General features: G+C 45.4%; 4 pseudogenes; all 4 read right to left on the reverse strand.

Moving 5' to 3' along the window:
* Nucleotides 1-12,615: 12,615 nt before the first annotated feature.
* On the reverse strand, nt 12,616-12,734 carry LOC143989308 (5S ribosomal RNA; annotated as a pseudogene).
* Nucleotides 12,735-14,263: 1,529 nt separating this feature from the next.
* LOC143989321 (5S ribosomal RNA) lies at nt 14,264-14,382 on the reverse strand (annotated as a pseudogene).
* A 6,548-nt stretch (nt 14,383-20,930) lies between these two features.
* Nucleotides 20,931-21,049, reverse strand: LOC143989397 (5S ribosomal RNA; annotated as a pseudogene).
* A 158-nt stretch (nt 21,050-21,207) lies between these two features.
* On the reverse strand, nt 21,208-21,326 carry LOC143989286 (5S ribosomal RNA; annotated as a pseudogene).
* Nucleotides 21,327-21,354: the final 28 nt, after the last annotated feature.

The following is a 21,354-nucleotide window of genomic DNA, read 5'->3' on the forward strand; positions in this document are numbered from 1 at the left end:
ACTAATGTCTACAGAAAGCAGGCTAGGGCATACAGAAGACAGAAGACGGGCTAGTGTATTCAGAACATAGGCTAGTGTATATCGAAGACAGGCTATTGTATGCAGAAGACCGGCTAGTGTAAACATGCTGGTGTATATAGAGAGGCTAGTGAATTTAGAGGGTAGGCTAAGTGATAACAGAAGACAATCTGGGCTATACAAAGACATTTCATCTAGCTCACATCTCTAATGGAGTTTGTCTCATTGCCATGTTATGCTTTTTTATTCTTATGCTAAATATAGATTACACTCACTACACGATTTTAATCATCCACATCAAGCATGCAATAAAAATGTCACACATCAAAGTAAAATGTACTCTTTTGCTCTATTTTGCATATTTGTAATTCTCCACATCAACTGTCACATTGAGTATGTGACAGTCCTGACACACCATCCTGATTTATTTTGTTTTATTTCTTATTAGAAATAGAGAGTACTATCTCAAAATCCGGTTAAATCTATTCACTTCGATGAGTTCTACCGCTAATTGTACGGTAAAGCAAAATGTTCACAAAATCATCCATATGCTGCACATACTAAGAGTAATGTAACTATCGCTCGCTAACGATGTAAACAGTTTTATTGCTTTTCTGACATTAACCGAGTATCTCTGACATTAACTGAGTATCTCTCTGCACTATGATCTTAATAATAATAATAATAGAATTGTGTAATGCAAAGATCAACTAGTCTAATATAAGCTTTCTCATTGGTACCGGCATATCCTTTAAATTTAGACAAACGCAGCTATTTCTAGGCCATTTTCAAGCTAAGCTTTCAATCTCTTACCGTTTTACAGCGATACTTCCTCCCTGCAATATTAAGCCATTTAAATGTCTTATTGGTCGCCTATATTATACAACTCTCTGAAAAGCATATATGTAGAGAATAAAATGAGTCGTACATCTTAATAAAACAGTTTTAATGCTCAACCAGTATCAGCTGTCATGACATAAGCAAATAAACGTTTCCACTGTTTGACTCTATTTTCTGTATTAGTTCTTTTTCTCCACCTTAACTGTCACAGTTAAAACACAGTGAGAAAACATTTATTTTTACCGCAGCAAAATGTGAGAAAAGCAGTGTAAGCCGTCTTTCTGCCATATGCTATAGAAAATGAATGTACCGCTTCCATATCAATTTCACATAACCGTAAACCGTCTTACAATTTTAACATTTACTGATAACAATTACTGATATTACATTATGACTATACCTGTGGAATTGGACCGCGTAATGGAACTGTGAAATTAATCATAATCTCAGAGTTAATTTAGCTGATAAATTTACGATTTACTCAACGATTTACTCAAAGATTTAAACTTAGATTATTATATTATAGAGATTACTATCTCTAAATCATTGTAAACCAAACCATAGTTATAATGTCTACAGCTAATTTTACGTTAAAGCAAAATTCACACAAAACCATCTTTTTAAAACCTTTTAAATATTAAGAGTAATGCAACCATCTCTCGCTACCTCTATGCAATAGGATTCTCTTTCTGACTCTATTTTGTGTATTTCTTCTTCTCCACATTTACACGTTGGAATTTTCAAGCAACATCAATTTACTCTTAAATAATGTATACCCTTTCGCTGCTTAGCTCACACTTTGCTGTATGTAGCCGCGTTAACTGTATTAATGGTTAAATGTAAATAACCAATGGGGATTGATATTTCATGTCTATCTCACATCTCTAATGCAATTTGTCTCTTTGCCATGTCATACTTTGCCAGCAATTATACTTTCTCATCCTTAAAGACACGACGTAAGGATCCTGAAAAACGATAGAAACCTAGACCGAGTAATGTATACAGAAAACAGAAAACATGCTAGTGTATCTAGTGAATTTAGAGGGTAGGCTAACTGATAACAGAAGATAATCTGGGCTACACAGAGACATGTCATCATTTCCTCTAGCTCACATCTCTAATGGAGTTTGTCTCATTGCCATGTTATGCCTTTTCATTCTTATGCTAAATATTATACTCACTACACGATTTTAATCATCCACATCAAGCACATCAAAATAAACCATGTACTCTTTTGCTCTATTTTGCATATTTGTAATTCTCCACATCAACTGTCACACCATCCTGACTTATTTTGCTTTATTTATTATTAGAAATAGAGAGTACTATCTCAAAATCCGGTTAAATCTATTCACTTCGATGAGGTCTACCGCTAATTGTACGGTAATGCAAAATGTTCACAAAATCATCCATATGCTACCAGACATGCTGCACATACTAAGAGTAATGTAACTATCGCTCGCTAACGATGTAAACAGTTTTATTGCTTTTCTGACATTAACCGAGTATCTCTGACATTAACTGAGTATCTCTCTGCACTAGGATCTTAATAATAATAATAGGATTGTGTAATGCAAAGATCAACTAGTCTAATATTAGCTTTCTCATTGGTACCGGCATATCCTTTAAATTTAGACTAACGCAACTATTTCTCGGCCATTTTCAAGCTAAGCTTTTATTGCTCAAATTGCTCAACAGCTGTCATGACATAAGCAAATAAACGTTTCCACTGTTTGACTCCATTTTCTGTATGACTTCTTTTTCTCCACCTTAACTGTCACAGTTAAAACACAGTGACAAAACATTTATTTTTACCGCAGCAAAATGTGAGAAAAGCAGTGTAAGCCGTCTTTCTGCCATATGCTATAGAAAATTAATGTACTGCTTTTAAATCCATATCAATATCACATAACCGTAAACCGTCTTACAATTTTAACATTTACTGATAGCAATTACTGATATTATATTATGACTATACCTGTGGAATTGGACCGCGTAATGGAACTGTGAAATTAATCATAATCTCAGAGTTAATTTAGCTGATAAATTTACGATTTACTCAACGATTTAAACTTAGATTATTATATTATAGAGATTACTATCTCTAAATCATTGTAAACCTAACCATAGTTATAATGTCTACAGCTCATTTTACGTTAAAGCAAAATTCACACAAAACCATCTTTTTAAAACCTTTTACACATTAAGAGTAATGCAACCATCTCTCGCTACCTCTATGCAATAGGATTCTCTTTCTGACTCTATTTTGTGTATTCCTTCTTCTCCACATTAACTGTCACACTGATAATCATTTGTAACACATAACACTGGCAAAACATTTTTTTAACAGCAGCAAAATGTGAGAAAAGCAGTGGAACGGTTTACTTGATTGAGAAGTGGTTGCAGTAGCAAAGGATAGCAGTAAAGTTTGATTACATTAATAACACATAATGCAACTATTTTACATTCACATCAAGCATACATCCTAATGTAAATTGTCTATCACTATTAATGTTCAGGGTTACTGATACATTGTGCCGATAATCTGTGGAAGCCGTCTTCGTGCGTAACAAAATGAATGGAACGATTTACACGATGGAATTTTCAAGCTACGTCAATTTACTCTTAAATAATGTATACCCTTTAGCTGCTTAGCTCACATTTTGCTGTATGTAGCCGCGTTAACTATATTAATGGTTAAGTAAGTAACCATTGGGGATTGATATTTCATGTCTATCTCACATCTCTAATGCAATTTGTCATGTCATACTTTGCCAGTAATTATACTTTCTCATCCTTAAAGACACGTAAGGATACTGAAAAACGATAGAAACCTAGTCACGTCGTGACTGATATTTCATGATTACAGCAATCATCTCATCTAATTGCTATTCCGACATTCTGCCTTGGTATTACTTTGCAACGCTCTATTGAACAATGTAAAGGTAAGCTTGATATTTTGTGTATTTCCCCTTAAACTCGACCTCTATATACTTTCTCATTATTAACCTTTATTACGTATACTGCTAATTTTAGGATAATACAAAACCATCTTATTGCTTCTTTACACGCTGCACTTATTAAGAGTAATGCAATGCTACCGATGTGACCAGCTCTTCTCACATTTAGCTGGTATCTCTCTGCTATAGGAAACTGAATTTGTACTACAACGATCACTCATCTAATACTCAGAGCTAACGGGATAACTTTTACATTTAGAGTAATGAAATGATTTATCAGTCATTTTGAAGCTACTGCAACTAACGCTTCCGATCTCTTTTCAACTGCAATGCTTAATCTCTGCTATTGCAGAATATTTAGCTGCTTAGCTCACACTTTGCTGTACGTGTAACTGTATTAATGGTTACCTGCAAGTAACCAATGGGGATTGATATTTCATCTCTAATTCCCATTGACATTTCTAATGCAGTTTGACTTTTTGCCATGTCATCCTCTGCCAGTTATTATCTTTCTCATCCTTATGCTATAGTTGGGGTATATTCACTACATGATTAAAGACAGGTAATGAACCTGATTGAGAAAACCTACACACGTTGTTGCTGTTATTTCGTGTATTTCCACTTAAACCCGACCTGTATATACTGTCTCAATATTAATCTGAGCTATTTTGCTATATTTATTATTAGAATAAACAGATTACTAGCTCTGAATCCTGGTAAACCAACTCACACAAAACCATCTTATTTCTACCTTACACGCAGCACATATTAAGATATTAACAATTAGCCGGTATCGCTCTGAAATAGTAAACGAAATGTGTAGATCACTCATCTAATATCAGTCTTCTCAGTGCTACCGGAACAACTTTTAAATTTAGAGTAATGCAACGATTTCTCAGTTTTATGAAGCTTTTGCAACTAACGCTTTGGCTCTCTTTCCTGTCTGCTAACAATGCTATGTATAATAATACAAATCTTTCAAAAGCAAGATCGTCTCACTGCAATATTTACACTCTGCATAATAAATTTGAATAATGCTAATAATAAAGTCGTCTAAAACTCGGCTATAAGTAGAGAATAAAACTATCTAACATCAAAATAAAGAATGTACTGCCAAACCAATAACGGCCAGTTACTTAACGTCTATCAGCCAATGACTTAACAAAATAAACTTAGCACTCTTTTGCTCTATTTTGTATATTTGTAGTTCTCTTCATTAACTGTCACATTGATATCACCACTGACAACACACCCCTTTTTAACAGCACCAAAATATGAAAAAAGCCCTGTAACTCTTTACATGTTTCAGAAGTAGTTGCATTAGCAGAAAATAAAGTCCTGTCTTCTGTACACGCTAGCCTTTCTGTACACATTAATCTCTCTGTGTACACCAGCCACTCTATATAGACTACCCTCTCTGTCTTCTGTATACACGTGCCCGTAATCTATATACACTAGCCTGCCTTCTTTTTACAATAGTCTCGGTGTTCCAGCCTCTCTGCATTCACTAGCCTCACTGAATTCCCCAGACTGTCTTCTGTATACACAAGCCTATCTGTAAACAATAGCTTGTCATCTACACTAGCCTGCCTTTTCCACTCATTAGCCTCTCTGTATAAACTAGCCGGTCTTCTGCATACTCTAGCCTCTCTGTGTAACACAGTCTCTCTCTGGACTCCCTAGCCTCCATCTCTGCATACCCAGGACCTTCCTCTGTATAATCTAGCCTATCTGTATACACTAGCCTATCTGTATACACTAGCCTGTCTTTTGTACACATTAGCCTCTCTGTATAAACTAACCGGTCTTCTGTATACACGAGTCCGCCTGTATACACTAGCAAGTATGCATACTCTAGCCTCTCTCTCTGTGTACCCTTGCCTCCATCTCTGCATACCCAGGACGTTTTTCTGTATAATCTAGCCTATCTGTATACACTAGCCTTTCTTTTGTACACATTAGCCTCTCTATAAACTAGCCGGTCCTCTGTATACACTAGTCCATCTGTATACACTAGCAAGTCTGTGTAACTAAGCCTCTCTCTCTGCATACCATAGCCTCCATCTCTGCATAACCAGAACCTTCTTCTGTATAATCTAGCCTATCTGTATACACTAGCCTGTCTTTTGTACACATTAGCCTCTCTGTAAAAACTAACCGGTCTACTGTATACACTAGTCCATCTGTATACACTAGCAAGTCTGCATACTCCTGCCTCTCTGTGTAACCCAGCCTCTCTCTCTGTATACCCTAGCCTCCATCTCTGCATACCCAGGACGTTCTTCTGTATATTCTAGCCTATCTGTATACACTAGCCTGTCTTTTGTACACATTAGCCTCTCTGTATAAACTAGCCGGTCTTCTGTATACACTAGTCCATCTGTATACACTAGCAAGTATGCATACTCTAGCCTCTCTCTCTGTATACCCTTGCCGGTCTTCTGTATACACGAGCCTCTCTGTATACCCTTGGTTGTCTTGTATACACTAGCTTTTCTTTATACATTACCTCTCTGTATACCCAAGCCTCTCTGTATACACTAGTCCGTCTGTATACACTAGCAAGTCTGCATACACTAGCCTCTCTGTGTAACCCAGCCTCTCTCATTCTTCTGTATAATCTAGCCTATCTGTATACAATAGCCTGTCTTTTGTACACATTAGCCTCTCTGTATAAACTAGCCGGCCTTCTGTATACACTAGTCCGTATGCATACTCTAGCCTCTCTCTCTGTATACCCTAGCCTCCATCTCTGCATGCCCAGGACGTTCTTCTGTATAATCTAGCCTATCTGTATACACTAGTGTATACAGACGGACTAGTGTATACAGAGGACCGGCTAGTTGATACAGAGAGGCTATGTGTACAAAAGACAGGCTAATGTATACAGATAGGCTAGATTATACAGAAAAACGTCCTGGGTATGCAGAGCGCTCAGCTTCAAGGGATGGCCAATGTAAGTAATATGAGCGACACTCCTCACCCCCCCCCCCCCCCACCTACCAGATCTGACTTTCATCCCCTTGCCCTCTCTGCCCCAGTCATCTGGTGGCAGTTTTATGCACTCCCTTGCCCCCACCCATTCATAATCCTTACCAACCTTTCCTTCCGCTGCTCACAGGAACACACTGGATGACTTGTCTAATTATCCAACTTGTACAAGACACCGCTATCCTCCTGTTTGACACCCTTGGAGGCTTTACCCCTCACTGTTTGGGTGGTCCCTGCCTATCCCTGGATGCTCCACATATACCCCGACGACATTGTCGGAGGGGCACCACTTGACAGGACACGGGGCTGTCTTGCCGGTGGCATCTCCCATTGGATGAAGGGATGATGGCCCCAACCTCTTGGCAGCAGGTTCTTTCATGTACAGACCAGGGCGGCTCATCTTCCCTTCTGGAGTCTTGACCTTAGAGGGGGGAGTTGCACCTGAGTGATACTAGTGCGCTGTACTGGAAGGGCTTGACATTCCCGCATATGTGTCCCCTCCCCCTGGTTGCGCCCCTCGTCCCCCCCTTCTGGCCCCCACCTACTCTTTGCCGACATTGCCTTCTGCAGCTTTCGGGGACACCCTGGGTGACTTATTTATTGAGCCTCTTGGTACGAGACACTGCTTCCCTCCAGTGTGACTCTGGACCCCCCTGGAGGATTTACCCCTTACTGTTTGGGCGGTCCCAGCCTCCCTCTGGTTGCTCTACACGGCCCCCGATGGCAATGCAGGAGAGACACTAATTGGCGGGCCCCAGGACTGCTGCTCGGGTGAAGTCTCCCGTTGGATGGAGGGATGGTGGCCCCAGCCCCTTGCCTGCCGGATTCTAAATGCATCGACCAGGGCTGCTCCTCTTTCATCTTGATGTGGTGACTATGGAGGGGAGGAGTTGATATTTATGGCGTCCGGGTGGTTGCTGGTGTGAGTGCGCTAAAGGACTTGACATTTCCGCATGTTTGTCCCCTCTCCCTTGCTTCCCTCCCCCCTTCCCCCTTCCCTTCCCTCCCCCCTTTCCCCCCTTCCCTCCCCCCTTTCCCTTCCCCTTTTCCCCCCGGGGTGTGGACGGGAGAGAGGGGGTAAGGAGAGGACAAACTGCCAATGGGAGAAATGCATTTGTTCGGGGGCTGCATGGGCTTCACCTTTTGGGGTATGGGACGGGGGGTGGTGGATGCCATTCTGTGATGCCTTTTCTGTTGTGACGGGCTCCCTCGTGCATGCCTACGTTTAGTGCGAGCTGTGGAGACCACTCAGTGCTGACAGTTATATGCTCTACCTCTGTTTTGATTATACTATTGTTTTTTGGTTCTATGATGTTACTGATTGTCTTTTATTTGCATACCGGTATCAGACGTGACATTTACCACTGCCAGGACTGGGGGGACTGGGATCCGGGGGCTCCCTCTCTGACCTGTCTACCCACCAACCCAAGTAGGACGGCGCTTTAAACCCAGTGTACATCTGGTAAGCGCCAAAGCATAATTGTGCTGTTTTAGTACACCATTCCTGTACTGTTGAGTGTGGACAACCCTTAATTTCCCTCTCCCCCTGGAGTCGAGGTGCCCGGCCTCTTTTTCCCCTTACCTTTCCTTCCATTTGCCCTTCCTTTCTCCCCCTTAGTTCCCGCCATCCATTACTTACCCAATACCTACCTTGGTTCAACTTTCTTTGCTTTTCTCTGACGTCCCCCTCCCCGAGGAGCGATGGCAGACTCAGTCAAGGTCACCCCTCTAAACGTTAAGGGACTGAACACCCCTGAAAAACGGTGGATCCTCCTGTGAGAACTGAAGACTTCCTTTACTGATGTGGCCTTTATACAAGAAACACATTTTAAAAATACTAGCCTCCCCTTTCTACGGTCGAGATCCTTCCCTAAGGTCTACCACTCTACTAACCCCTCCTCTAAGACCAAGGGAGTCTCCATTCTGATCTCTAACAGGCTCCCCTGGGTTCTCCAGGATTCTCTGGTGGACCCTGGGGGCCGATATCTTTTTCTTAGGGGCCACATTGGAGAGCTCCTTTTTACATTTGCCACTGTGTACGCTCCCAATGATCACCAAGACATGTTCCTCAGAACTACCCTGCACAGATTATGTGACTTTCGGTAGGACCAGTTGATATTAGGTGGGGACTTTAATGTCCCCTTTCGCCATCGGTTGACACTTCTGCCTCTTGCTCCTCGCTCCTCATTTCCTCTAGAAAGCGGATTACTAAGTGTTTACTGAATGACCAATTAGTTAATGTCTGGCGTCTGCAACACTCCGAGGAAAGAGACTACTCTTTTTGCTCTTCCCCTCACAAATCATACTTGAGGATAGACTTCTTCTTGATTCCACATGACCAACTGCACTTGGTGAGCTCTTCCTCCATCGGCCATATTACTTGGTCCGACCACGCTCCTGTAGCCCTTACCTACACCCTCTCTAGGAACCCCTCACCTAGGTCTCTATTCTGGCACCTTAATGAGAGCCTCCTACAGATACCGGAAGTTTTAGCAGATGTGACCAGGGAATTGGACCTTTATTTCCAAGAAAACTAAACGCAGGACTGCGACCCGGGGATAATTTGGGAGGCTCACAAGTCAGTACTCCACAGGGTACTTATCAGGCACGGGGTGCGCACCAAACGAACACGGAAGGAACAGCTTGCTAATCTGTTTAGTGAACTTGCCTCTGTGGAAGCGAAACATAAACATGCCCCCTCACGGACCTTAGAGATTGAATTGGGGACACTCCGTACCCAGATTACTGACCTACTCCATTATAAAGCAAAAGAGGTACTCCAGTTTTGTCGTAAACTGACGTAGGAGTCAGGGGACAAATTCGGAAAAATCTTAGCCAGGTCGGTAAAGGAGTTGAAATCTGCCTCTTACATACCACAGTTGATAGATGAGAATGGCCAGAGGGCCTCTACCCCAACCCAAATAGCCGAAGTCTTTGAAAAATGTTACTCTGATCTCTACAACCTGCCCGATTCAGGGTCCGGACAGGACAATATAGACAGATATGTAACCGGTTCTGGTCTACCAACCCTCTCATCGGAATCACGGGAGTACTTGGAGGACCCGATCACACTGGAAGAAGTCCAATCAGCCATGGGACCTCCGAAGGTGGGTAAGGCTCCGGGCCCTGACGGATATACCGCACAATACTATAAGACCTTCCTCCCTATTCTCGGCCCGCGCTTGGTGAATTTATTTAATACTCTGAGCTCGAATGGGGATTTTCCTGAGGATACCCTTAGAGCCCACATCTCGTTGATACCTAAGGAGGGCAAAGACCCGGGCCTATGTGGGATTTCCCTCCTAAATTCGGTCCTAAAACTATTCTCTAAAATCCTCGCCACGCGATTGGCACAGCACTTGCAGTCCCTTATACACATTGACCAGTTAGGTTTTATTCCCACCAGGGAAGATAGGGACAACACCATTAAGTTGCTTACCCTGGTCCATAAAGCAAAGTCATTTGGGACCCCTTGTCTTTTCGTGAGTACTGATGCTGAGAAGGCTTTTGATTGGGTCAAATCGACATTCATGTTCTCTGTCCCTCACCATATAGGTCTGAGTGAACGGATGCTGGCATGGATAAGTAAGATATACTCATGCCCTTCAGCTCAAGTCAAAGCGAATGGGGTGCTCTCATCTCCCCTTGACATCGAAAATGGGACCAGACAGAGCCCAAGCTCTCCCGATCTAGATTCCAGTCCCGTTTTTTAAGCAAGCTCAATCCCTGCTCACTCAATTTAACTGGGCCCACAAAAATCCCAGACTTAAGCGGTCACAGCTGACATTGTCTAAACAACAGGGAGGGTTGGTTCTCCCTGACTTGCGACGCTACTACCTGGCCTCCCATCTGGGGTGTGTATTGGACTGGAATCAAAACAAACTTTCTAAGCTCTGGGTGCAACTAGAACAATCTCACTCCCGAATTCCGCTAAGAAGCGCCATGTGGTGCTATAAGGATTTACCCAAAGAATTGACGTCACATCCCACTATAGGGACTTCATTGAAAGTCAGTCACCTGATCGCTACCCAAAACACAATCACGTCTTTGACTTCCCCCCTATTCCCTATACGTGGCCATCCAAACTTCGAACCGAGGACCCACTTAGAAATTCCAACCTAGACCATGCGTCTAAATTCGTCATTGGTGGAAAATGGCCTTCTTTGTCAACCCTAACAGATCCGACAGGGCTTTTCCAACTGCCTTTTTGGAGAGCGGCGCAACAACATCATTTTCTCCATTCCATTCCCAATCCTCAAACTTTCACCCGCCCTCAGACGGAGTTTGAGACTCTATGCAGGAGCGAAGGCCCTTTGGCCCACATTCTCTCTCAAACAGATCACCCACACTTAACCTGTCTGTCCAACTGGGAAAAAGACCTTAATTGCTCGTTTTCCCCAGCACAGAGACAACGCATTATCACTTTGGCTCTCAAAACCTCGCTGTGCACGAAGATACAGGAGACAAATTTTAAACTTCTCACCAGGTGGTATTTGACACCATCAAAGCTGCATAAATATTTCCCCTCTTCCTCCTCCTCGAACATATGCTGGAGGTGTTGAGAAGAAGAGGGCACGTTGCTCCACATTTTTTGTTCCTGCCCCAGCTTGGTGGACTTCTGGACAGAGACCCAATGCATAACACAAAAATTCACAGATTTCTCCATCCCGGAAGAGGCTGCATTCTTTCTCTTGCACCATTCACAGATTCCAGTTAAGAAGTAAAAAATAACAATTTTACGGCATGTGATAAATGCGGCAAAATCCTGCATCCCTCTCTATTGGAAAAAAATTTCCCCCCCTTTCATTACTCACTGGCTTAGGAAAATAGAGGACATTAAAAAAAATGGAGGACTTGATCCTCACATCACAAGGTAAACAGGAATTTTTTAAACAAACCTGGGACATCTGGAATACCTTTATATTCTTGTTGGAAGGATGTCGCCTGCTATCGCCTTAGTGCTCTGAGCTTTCCTTGATTGGCCTCTTGGACAGTGGCTGCCATAGTGTCCTCTTCTCCTTTCCTGATCTTTCACCCCTTCTCTTTTCTGCCTTCCTCCCCTATCTCTCACCCCCTCCACCCCCTCTCTCTTTTGGAAAAAGTGGAAAATTGGGAATGACGGCCCCACACCCCCCTCTGGATGGATTATGCCGGAGGGACCTGGGGTTTGTGTGACCCAGGATCTTGGTACAGTACTTTATCCATGCCTCGAATCATTATGATTGATGGAAGGCAGACTCACAGTTGTGAATATTCCTGTATCAAGTATTGTTCAGCTGCTTTTTGCTCTGTATTTCTCTGTTGCATTATGTACTCGGGGGACTGTCTTCCCCTGTTTGGAGAAAAAATTATATTTGAAAAAAAAAAGAAGCCTACGACACCTGGTATTCCCAGGCGGTCTCCCATCCAGGCATTAACCAGGCCCGACCCTGCTAAGCCTCCAAGATCAGACGAGATGGAACAGATTCTGGGTGATGTGGCCGTAGCCAATATCTTCAGGCACTCTCAACTCTCTTGACAAACGCCAAGATGGTCACCTTGGGAACAAGCGGAAAAAAATAGGTCAACGGCAACAACATAAAAAGAAGCCTACGGTATCTGGAAAACCCAGGTGGTCTCCCATCCAGGTACTAAACTGGTCCCAACCCTGCTTAGCCTCTGAGATCAGATGAGATTGGGCTCTTTCAGGGTGATGTGGCCGTAGGAGATTTCTTCAGGCTCTCTCAACCCTCTTGACAAACACCAAGATGGTCACCTTGGGAAACAAGCGAAAAAAAAACAAGTCAACGCCAACAACATAAAAAGAAGTCTACGACACCTGGTATTCCCAGGCGGTCTCCCATCCAGGTACTAACAAGGCCCGACTCTTCTTAGCCTCCAACATCAAACGAGATCGGGTGCTTTCAGGGTGATGTGCCTGTAGGCAATCTCTTCAGGCACTTTCAACCCTCTTGACAAACGCCCTAGTATTCCCAGGCGGTCTCCCATCCAGGTATTAACAAGGCGTGACCCTTTCTAGCCTTTGAGATCAGAGGAGATTGGGCGCTTTCAGGGTGATGTGCCCATAGGCAATCTCTTTGGGCACTCTCATCCCTCTTGAAAAATGCCAAGATAGTCACCCTGGGAAACAAGCGAAAAAAGGGGTCAACGCCAACAACATAAAAAGAAGAATACGGCACCTGGTATTCCAAGGCCGTCTCCCATTCAAGTACTAACTAGGCCTCCTAGCCTCAGAGATCAGAAGAGATAGGGTGCTTTCAGGGTGATGCGGCTGTAAGCGATCTCTTTAGACACTCTCAACCCTCTTGACAAATGCCAAGATGATCACTTTGGGAAACAAGCGAAAAAAACAGGTCAACACCAACAACATAAAAAGAAGCCTGCGGCATCTGGAAAACCCAGGTCTCCCATCCAGGTACAAACCAGGCCCAACCCTGCTTAGCCTCTGAGACCAAACGAGATTGGGCGGTTTCAGGGTGTTGTGTCCCTAGGCAATTTCTTTGTGCACTCTCAACCCTCTTGACAAATGCCAAGATGGTCACCTTGGGAAACAAGCGAAAAAAAAAACAGGTCAACGCCAACAACATAAAAAGAAGTCTACGACACCTGGTATTCCCAGGCGGTCTCCCATCCAGGTACTAACAAGGCCCGACTCTTCTTAGCCTCCAACATCAATCAAGATCGGGTGCTTTCAGGGTGATGTGCCTGTAGGCAATCTCTTCAGGCACTTTCAACCCTCTTGACAAACGCCAAGATGGTCACCTTGGGAAAAAAGCAAAAAAAAAAGTCAATGCCAACAACTTAAAAAAAGCCTATGCCATTGAGAAATCCCAGGCGGTCTCCCATCCAGGTACTAACCAGGTCCCAACCCTGCTTAGCCTCTGAGATCAAATGAGATTGGGCTTTTTCAGGGTGATGCGGCCATAGTAGATTTTTTCAGGCACGCTCAACCCTCTTGACAAACGCCAAGATGGTCACCTTGGGAAACAAACAAAAAAAACAAGTCAACGCCAACAACATAAAAAGAAGAATACGGCACCTGGTATTCCAAGGCCGTCTCCCATTCAAGTACTAACTAGGCCTCCTAGCCTCCGAGATCAGAAGAGATAGGGTGTTTTCAGGGTGATGCGGCTGTAAGCGATCTCTTTAGGCACTCTCAACCCTCTTGACAAATGCCAAGATGATCACTTTGGGAAACAAGCGAAAAAAACAGGTCAACACCAACAACATAAAAAGAAGCCTGCGGCATCTGGAAAACCCAGGTCTCCCATCCAGGTACAAACCAGGCCCAACCCTGCTTAGCCTCTGAGACCAAACGAGATTGGGCGCTTTCAGGGTGTTGTGTCCCTAGGCAATTTCTTTGTGCACTCTCAACCCTCTTGACAAATTGCCAAGATGGTCACCTTGGGAAACAAGGGAAAAAAAAACAGGTCAAAGCCAACAACATAAAAAGAAGCCTATGGCACCTGGTATTCCCAGGCGGTCTCCCATCCAGGTACTAACCAGGCCTGACACTGCTTAGCCTCCGAGATCAGATGAGATTGGGCGCTTTCAGGGTGATGGGGCCATAGACAAACGCCGTAGACAAACGCCGTAGACAAACGCCAAGATGGTCACCTTGGGAAATAAGTGAAAAAAAAAACAGGTCAAGGCCAACAACATAAAAAGAAGCCTACGGGGGGGGCGTGGCCTGGACAGCGATGTAGTAGGACGCTTGTGACCTGAGCTCCGCTCCTACCGCGATCTCCTGCAGTGATCTTGGGTGCCCACTAACTACTTTACCCACGTTTTTACCAGTATTGTACCCGCTAGTCCCCTTGTGCAGCTCAGGGTCATGTCTCCCACAAAGAAACCATCTGCAGCAGCGGCTTCACTTGATAAGTTCCGGCGGGACCACGAGGGCCAACATGGCGGACAGTCCTCTCCGCCTGCAGAACCCGCCGCGTCGGATACGGCGAAAGTGTTCAAGGCGATTTCTACCTGCCAGGCCAAGCTGACATCTAAACTTGAGGAGGTTAAAGTAGATGTGTCACTTATCCGACAGGACATGGCTAAACTGCGAGACAGAGTCAAGGAGACTGAAACCCGGCCAAAGATGTCTTGTTCGCCTTGCAGCATGCCCAGGAGGATGTGCAGAGACAGCTCCAGCAGCTAGCCCAGAAACAAGACGACCTCAAGAACAGGGCTCGCAGATCTAACCTCCGGTTCATCGGTCTCCCCGAGGGCTCTGAGGGGGCTGACCCGGCAAAATTTCTGGAATCTCTCCTGATTAAGGCTTATGGTAGAGAGGCCTTTTCTACCTCCTTTGTGATTGAATGGGCTCACAGGATGCCTGCCCGCCCCCCACCGGAGGGAGCACCCCCCCCCGTACGTGCATTGCTAAGCTGCTTAACTACCGTGATAGAGATGCCATCCTCCGCCTTACCCGTGATAGAGGCAATATCCCGTTCCAGAACGGGCATATCTCAGTGTTTCCTGAATTCTCGGCTGAAGTTCAAAAACGTCGCTCCCGCTTTGTGGAAATCAAGAGGCGCCTCAGGGCACATCACATCAAGTATGCCATGCTGTATCCGGCCAGACTCCGCGTTGTGGGGGAGGATAGGGCCTACTTTTTCGAAGATTCTGAGATGGCGGTGTCCTGGTTGGATCAGAGAGACGCGGCTCGTAATCAGCCACCTCGGGACTAAATTTGATGCTGGATCTGTGAGTACTTTATCTGGCCCCCCTCTTTTTATGTGCAAGCAGGCCGCTGTCAGACATCTTGTGTGTTATTAACTGAACGCAATCCATGAGCTACTACCCGTGTCCCCCCCCCTACTCCTGCTGGATGCCACCCTTTTTGTCTGAGGAGCTTGATGATGACTGTTCCTACACTCTGCGCCTACCCCCGTTTCGTTACATATTACCCCCTTTTTCCCCCTGCAGTTTGATTGGCCCACTCAGCGGAACTATATGGGCCCTTTCCTTGGGTGAATGGCGGGGTCACAGGACACCTTGATTTGCTACATGAGACTGCAGCACTTTGAACTTCTTCTGCTACATGCCCTTTGTTAGCTTTGTACATCATGCTGCTGTGATGGGCACCGCACAACTGGGAGAGGAGTGGAGAATGGACGCATGGTCCGGTTCCGGCCTAACCGTCGGGTTATGACGAGGAAGACATTGGCTTTGTCGCTGGGCACATACCTAGCAGAGTCCACCCCCGTGGCTTATTGTTACTGACATTGCCAAGTGTTTAATGTTTTGTTCTGGGAAGAGAGCTCCAGCTAAGTTGGGGTGGCTGAGAGCAGGGATGGTGGGGATGGGATGTAAGTGTTACGTTACAGGTTTTTATGTTGTAAGTTTAGTTTATGGCACAAGATTTAATTGGCTATGGTACAGGCAAATGTCTCTCCTCTGTATCTATGTTGATAACTGTGGGGATGGGTGCAGCCCTGCTCTGGGATATGAGTACTACTTTCCCCCTTGAGATAGTAGCTGAGACCATACCATGGGCACTCTTAAGTTACTGACGTGGAATGTCCGAGGGATCCGGGATAAACTTAAGCGGGCGGCAGTATTTGGGTGTCTTAAAACCTATAGGGCGGATATTACGGTTCTGGTGGAGACGCATGTCACTGGGAGATTGCAACTGGCTTTGCGTCGCCCATGGGTTGGATGGGCCTACCACGCCACCCATGCGTCATTTTCACGCGGGGTGTCTATGTTGGTGGCTAAGACGGCACAGTTTACTTTAGTTTCATTGCAGACAGACCCACAGGGCAGATATATATTTGTACACATTTGTGTTTTTTACAGTACATTATTCTCGCCTATTATATACCCCCGCCCTATGATCATAGACTAATTACGGAGGGGCTCTTTTTTATGGCCCAGCATCCCAATGTCCCAGCGATTTGGCTGGGGGATTTTAATATGGTTCTGAATCCGGGGGTTGATAAACTGTGTCCTGGTCAAGGGGGACCTCAGCAGGGGGACACTGGCCTAAGCATGCACGTTTCAAGAATTCTCCCTTACTGATCTATGGCGATTTAAATATCCGTCTAAACGCATTTAATCCTGTTTCTCTGCAACTCATCGTATCGATTACATTGCTGTATCCAGCCAATTGTTACCCAGGCTAGTTGACACGTGCTACTGTGCCAGATCGTTGTCGGACCACGCCCCTTGTTGGGCAACGTTCTCACTGATCCGGCCCACTGGACCGAAACCATGGTGGCTTCACCCTTTCTGGTTAACCGCCTTGAGTGAGTGTGAAGATATAGGGGGCGAGTGGCAGTTTTTTTTTTTAATACTAATCGGGATACGGCTTTGTTTGATTGTACCTGTGAGGCCTTCAAACTGAATGTCACTTTATCACACCGGATCAACCGGTTGAAGCGTACCTCCAAAACTCTGATGTCCACTGCCCTGAGGGAGCTAGACTCGGCGACCACTGACTTTACCACTGACCCCACACCCGCTAAGGCCCAGAAGCTAAGACATCACACCAAGTTAGTTGAACACCTCCAGATTGAACAGGCTAAACAAAAGCTGTTTTTTATTAAACAACGGGTGTTCGAGCGGGGGGAAAAGGCAGGAAAGCTGCTGGCCTACTTGGCACATCAGGACTCCAAACCCCCGGTGGTGGTTTCGTTGACCGACCATGGGGGTGCGCAAGTGACTGATCCGCCGTTAGTAGCCAATATGTTTCGTGACTACTACGCTGCCCTTTATGCGTCACAAGTGCATACACCGAGAAATGAGACAGGGGCATACCTCCAGGATGTCTCTCTTCCCCACCTGTCCGAAGCACAGATTAGGGCTCTTGAGGCTCCGTTGTCGGCGGACGAGATCAGCCTAGCAATAGCTTCCCTTGCCGCGGCTAAGGCCCCTGGACTGGATGGCATTCCCCTAGATTTTTATGCCCAATACTCTGAGATACTAGTGCCAGAATTACTGAGACTATATACGCACATATTTGAATCCGAATCCCTACCAGATACTCTAAGGCAGGCCGTTATTATAGTGATACCCAAGCCAGGAAAGGATCCCCACTCCCCGGATTCCTACCGTCCCATCTCGCTGCTCCAGGCAGATATAAAAATATTGGCTAAAGTACTTGCCACCCGTCTGAGTGGCATTATCCTGTCACTTGTTCACCCTGATCAAACGGGATTTATGCCCGGGAAAAACACGGCCATAAATATCCATCGTTTATATATGAATATTCAGGCTGGACATGACAGAATGGGGTCGAAGGTGGTGGTGTCACTAGATGCAGCCAAGGCGTTTGATTCCATTGAGTGGAATTATCTCTGGGAGTGCTTGGGTAAATTTGGGTTTGGCCCTAATTTTATTGAATGGATTACTCTTCTGTATTATCGCCCAATGGCTAGAGTAGCGGTTAATGGTTGGGTGTCGGACCCCTTCCAGTTAGGCCGTGGCACACGACAGGGATGTCCTCTCTCTCCTATGCTTTATGCTTTGGCGGCGGAACCGCTGGCTGCTGCACTCTGGGCACACCCGGAGGTAGTAGGCCTCCGATGTGGCTCTCTAGAGGAATCTGTAAGTATGTACGCAGATGATACTCTGCTGTATTTGGAAGACTCGGGCCAGTCATTGCGAGTTGCTCTGGAGGTCATAGAGGAGTTTGGCAGTCATTGTACTACGTATTAATTGGACCAAGTCGCAGGTTTTACCTCTCGACTTTCCCCTCCAGACCGGTGTGCCGCCTCTCTATCCAGTGTCTGGGAGTGCGGGTTACGAGAGAGCCTCGGAAATATGTCCATTGCAACCTCGAACCGTTGCTTCTGTATGTGAAAGAGAGGCTTGGTCCCGTCTCCCCATTGGGGTCATGGGACGGGTCAATATTACCAAAATGATCTTATTGCCTAAGCTCCTGTATGTACTTTGGCATTCCCCTGTCATGGTCCCTGTGGCGTTCTTCAGAACACTGGACGGTGTTCTGAACACCTTCATATGGGGCCCTTCTAGGCATAAGTTGGCGTGGAACACTCTTAAAAATCCAACATCTATGGGGGGCTTAGCTCTCCCTGATTTTCGCATGTACTATATAGCAGCGCAAATCTCACATTGTTACCACCTTCATAAAGCAGACAGTCACAGATACCAGGCTTTGGTAGGCAGGGGAGCTCAATCCCACGTTCATACTCCCCTTCAGATGATTTTTCGTGGTGGTGGGGTAAGGGATGCCCGGGCCCGGATCCTACCACACCACCGGAGTATTTGGAAACTAGCCCTTAGTTTAATGGGAGCAGACTACTACCACTCACATACTCCGTTATGGCGCAAACCACTGCTTCGTGAACTACATAGCTTACCTGCTGTAGAATTGTGGGCTTCTAGGGGAGTGATCTACCTGCACCAGGTGGTGACTCCTCTGGGCATAAGGGATTTCCCTTCATTGCAAGCGGAATTTGACATACCCCATCACATGCACTTTCGATACTTGCAATTGTGGCACGCGCTCCATGCAAAGTTTGCTCAGGGCCTCCCGGGTGTACAGCCACTAGCGGTAACAGACGTAATAATGGGGGACGAACAGACTAAATTGATTTCGACCCTGTACACCTTGCTCTGTGCCCGCTTGGTGGCGCAAATCACCGAACGGGCTAGGATGAGATGGGAAGAGGATATGGGTCCCTTTGACGGTGAGGAATGGGAGGATGCACTCGAGAATATTAAACAGGCATCACTTACCCTACCTGACCGTTTAACGCAGATCTTCATTGTACATAAGTCATATCTCACCCCGGTGCAGATTGCTAGATACCACCCTAATTACAACCTGGGTTGCCCCAGATGCTCTAGTACGGCTGGTACGTTCTACCATCTCATATGGCAATGCCCAATAATCCAGGCGTTTTGGGGGCAGATCATTACGTTCTTACACGATCATATGGGTTCACCCCTTCAACTGGACCCAAAAAGTTGCATACTCAGCATATTTCCTGATGCCACTGTTGATAACTTTTTGGCCACATTCCTGCACTCTACATTGTTCAGTGCACGAAAGCTAGTGGCTAAATACTGGATGCGTCCAGCAGTACCTACCGTTCAGGAGTGGGTGGTAGAAATAAACCGCAAGCTACCCTTTGTTAAACTGGTATATAGACATCGGGGGTGTCCAGCCAAATACCACAAAATCTGGGACAGGTGGGCAGAGAATTTACATACGTGTGTGGAATGAGTTGTCTTGGAGTTAAGACTAAAGCTGTCAGGGAATTTCTTTTATTGTATGATCTATTAATGTACTGCATTTATGAAGAGTTTGATGTCTGTACCCTTTGTACTTTGTTTTTTTACTTTTGATGTTCAATAAACTTGTGCTGATTTTAAAAAAAAAGAAGCCTACGGCACCTGTTATTCCCAGACGTTCTCCCATCCTGGTACTAACCAGGCCCGACACTGCTTAGCCTCCGAGAGTCAGACAAGATCGGGTGCTTTCAGGGTGATCTCTTTGGGCACTCTCAACCCTCTTGTTAAATGCCAAGATGGTCACCTTGGGAAACAAGCGAAAATAAACAGGTCACTGCCAACAACATAAATAGAACCCCTACGGCACCTGGTATTCACAGATGGTCTCCCATACAGGTATTAACCAGGCCGTACACTGCTAGGCCTCCAAGATCAGATGAGATTGTGCGCTTTCAGGGTGATGTGGCCATAGGTGTTCTATTCAGACAACAAGTGAAAAAAAACAGGTAAACGCCAACAACATAGACCCTGGTGGTCTCCCATCTGACCCAGACCCTGCTTAGCCTCTGAGATCGGGCGCTTTCAGGGTGATGTGGCCTTAGGCGAACGCTTCGGGACATACTCAAAACTCTTGACAGATGCTAAAATGGTTACCTTGGGAAACAAGCGAAAATAAACAGGTCAACGCCAACAACATAAAAAGAAGCCTACGGCACCTGGTATTCACAGATGGTCTCCCACACAGGTATTAACCAGGCCGTACACTGCTAGGCCTCCGAGATCAGATGAGATTGTGCGCTTTCAGGGTGTTGTGCGCGTAGGCAATTTCTTTGTGCACTCTCAACCCTCTTGACAAATGCCAAGATGGTCACCTTGGGAAACAAGGGAAAAAAACAGGTCAACGCCGACAACATAATGAGAAGCCTACGGCACCTGGTATTCCCAGTCTGTCTCCCATCCAAGTACTAACCAGGCCCATCGCTGCTTAGCCTCCGAGATCAGATGAGATTGGGCTCTTTCAGGGTGATTTGGCCATAGGCACTCTCTTTGGGCACTCTGAAGCCTCTTGACAAAGGCCAAGATGGTCACCTTGGGAAACAAGCTAAAAAAAACAGTCAAAGCCAACAACATAAAAAGAATCCTACGGCATCCGGTATTCCCAGGCGATCTCCCAATCAAGACACTAAAGATCCAGATCCTTCTATGGCACCTGGTCTTCCCAGGCAGTCTCCCATCCAGGTACTAACTAGGCCTGACGCTGCTTAGCCTCTGAAATCAGACGAGATCGGGTGCTTTCAGAGTGATGTGGCCGTAAGCGTTCTCTTCAAGACACGCCCAACCCTCT

The sequence above is a fragment of the Lithobates pipiens genome, unplaced genomic scaffold (assembly GCF_037356315.1).
Source record: "Lithobates pipiens isolate NorthernLeopardFrog02 unplaced genomic scaffold, aLitPip1_a1.2 Scaffold_1, whole genome shotgun sequence".
Taxonomy (NCBI): domain Eukaryota; kingdom Metazoa; phylum Chordata; class Amphibia; order Anura; family Ranidae; genus Lithobates; species Lithobates pipiens.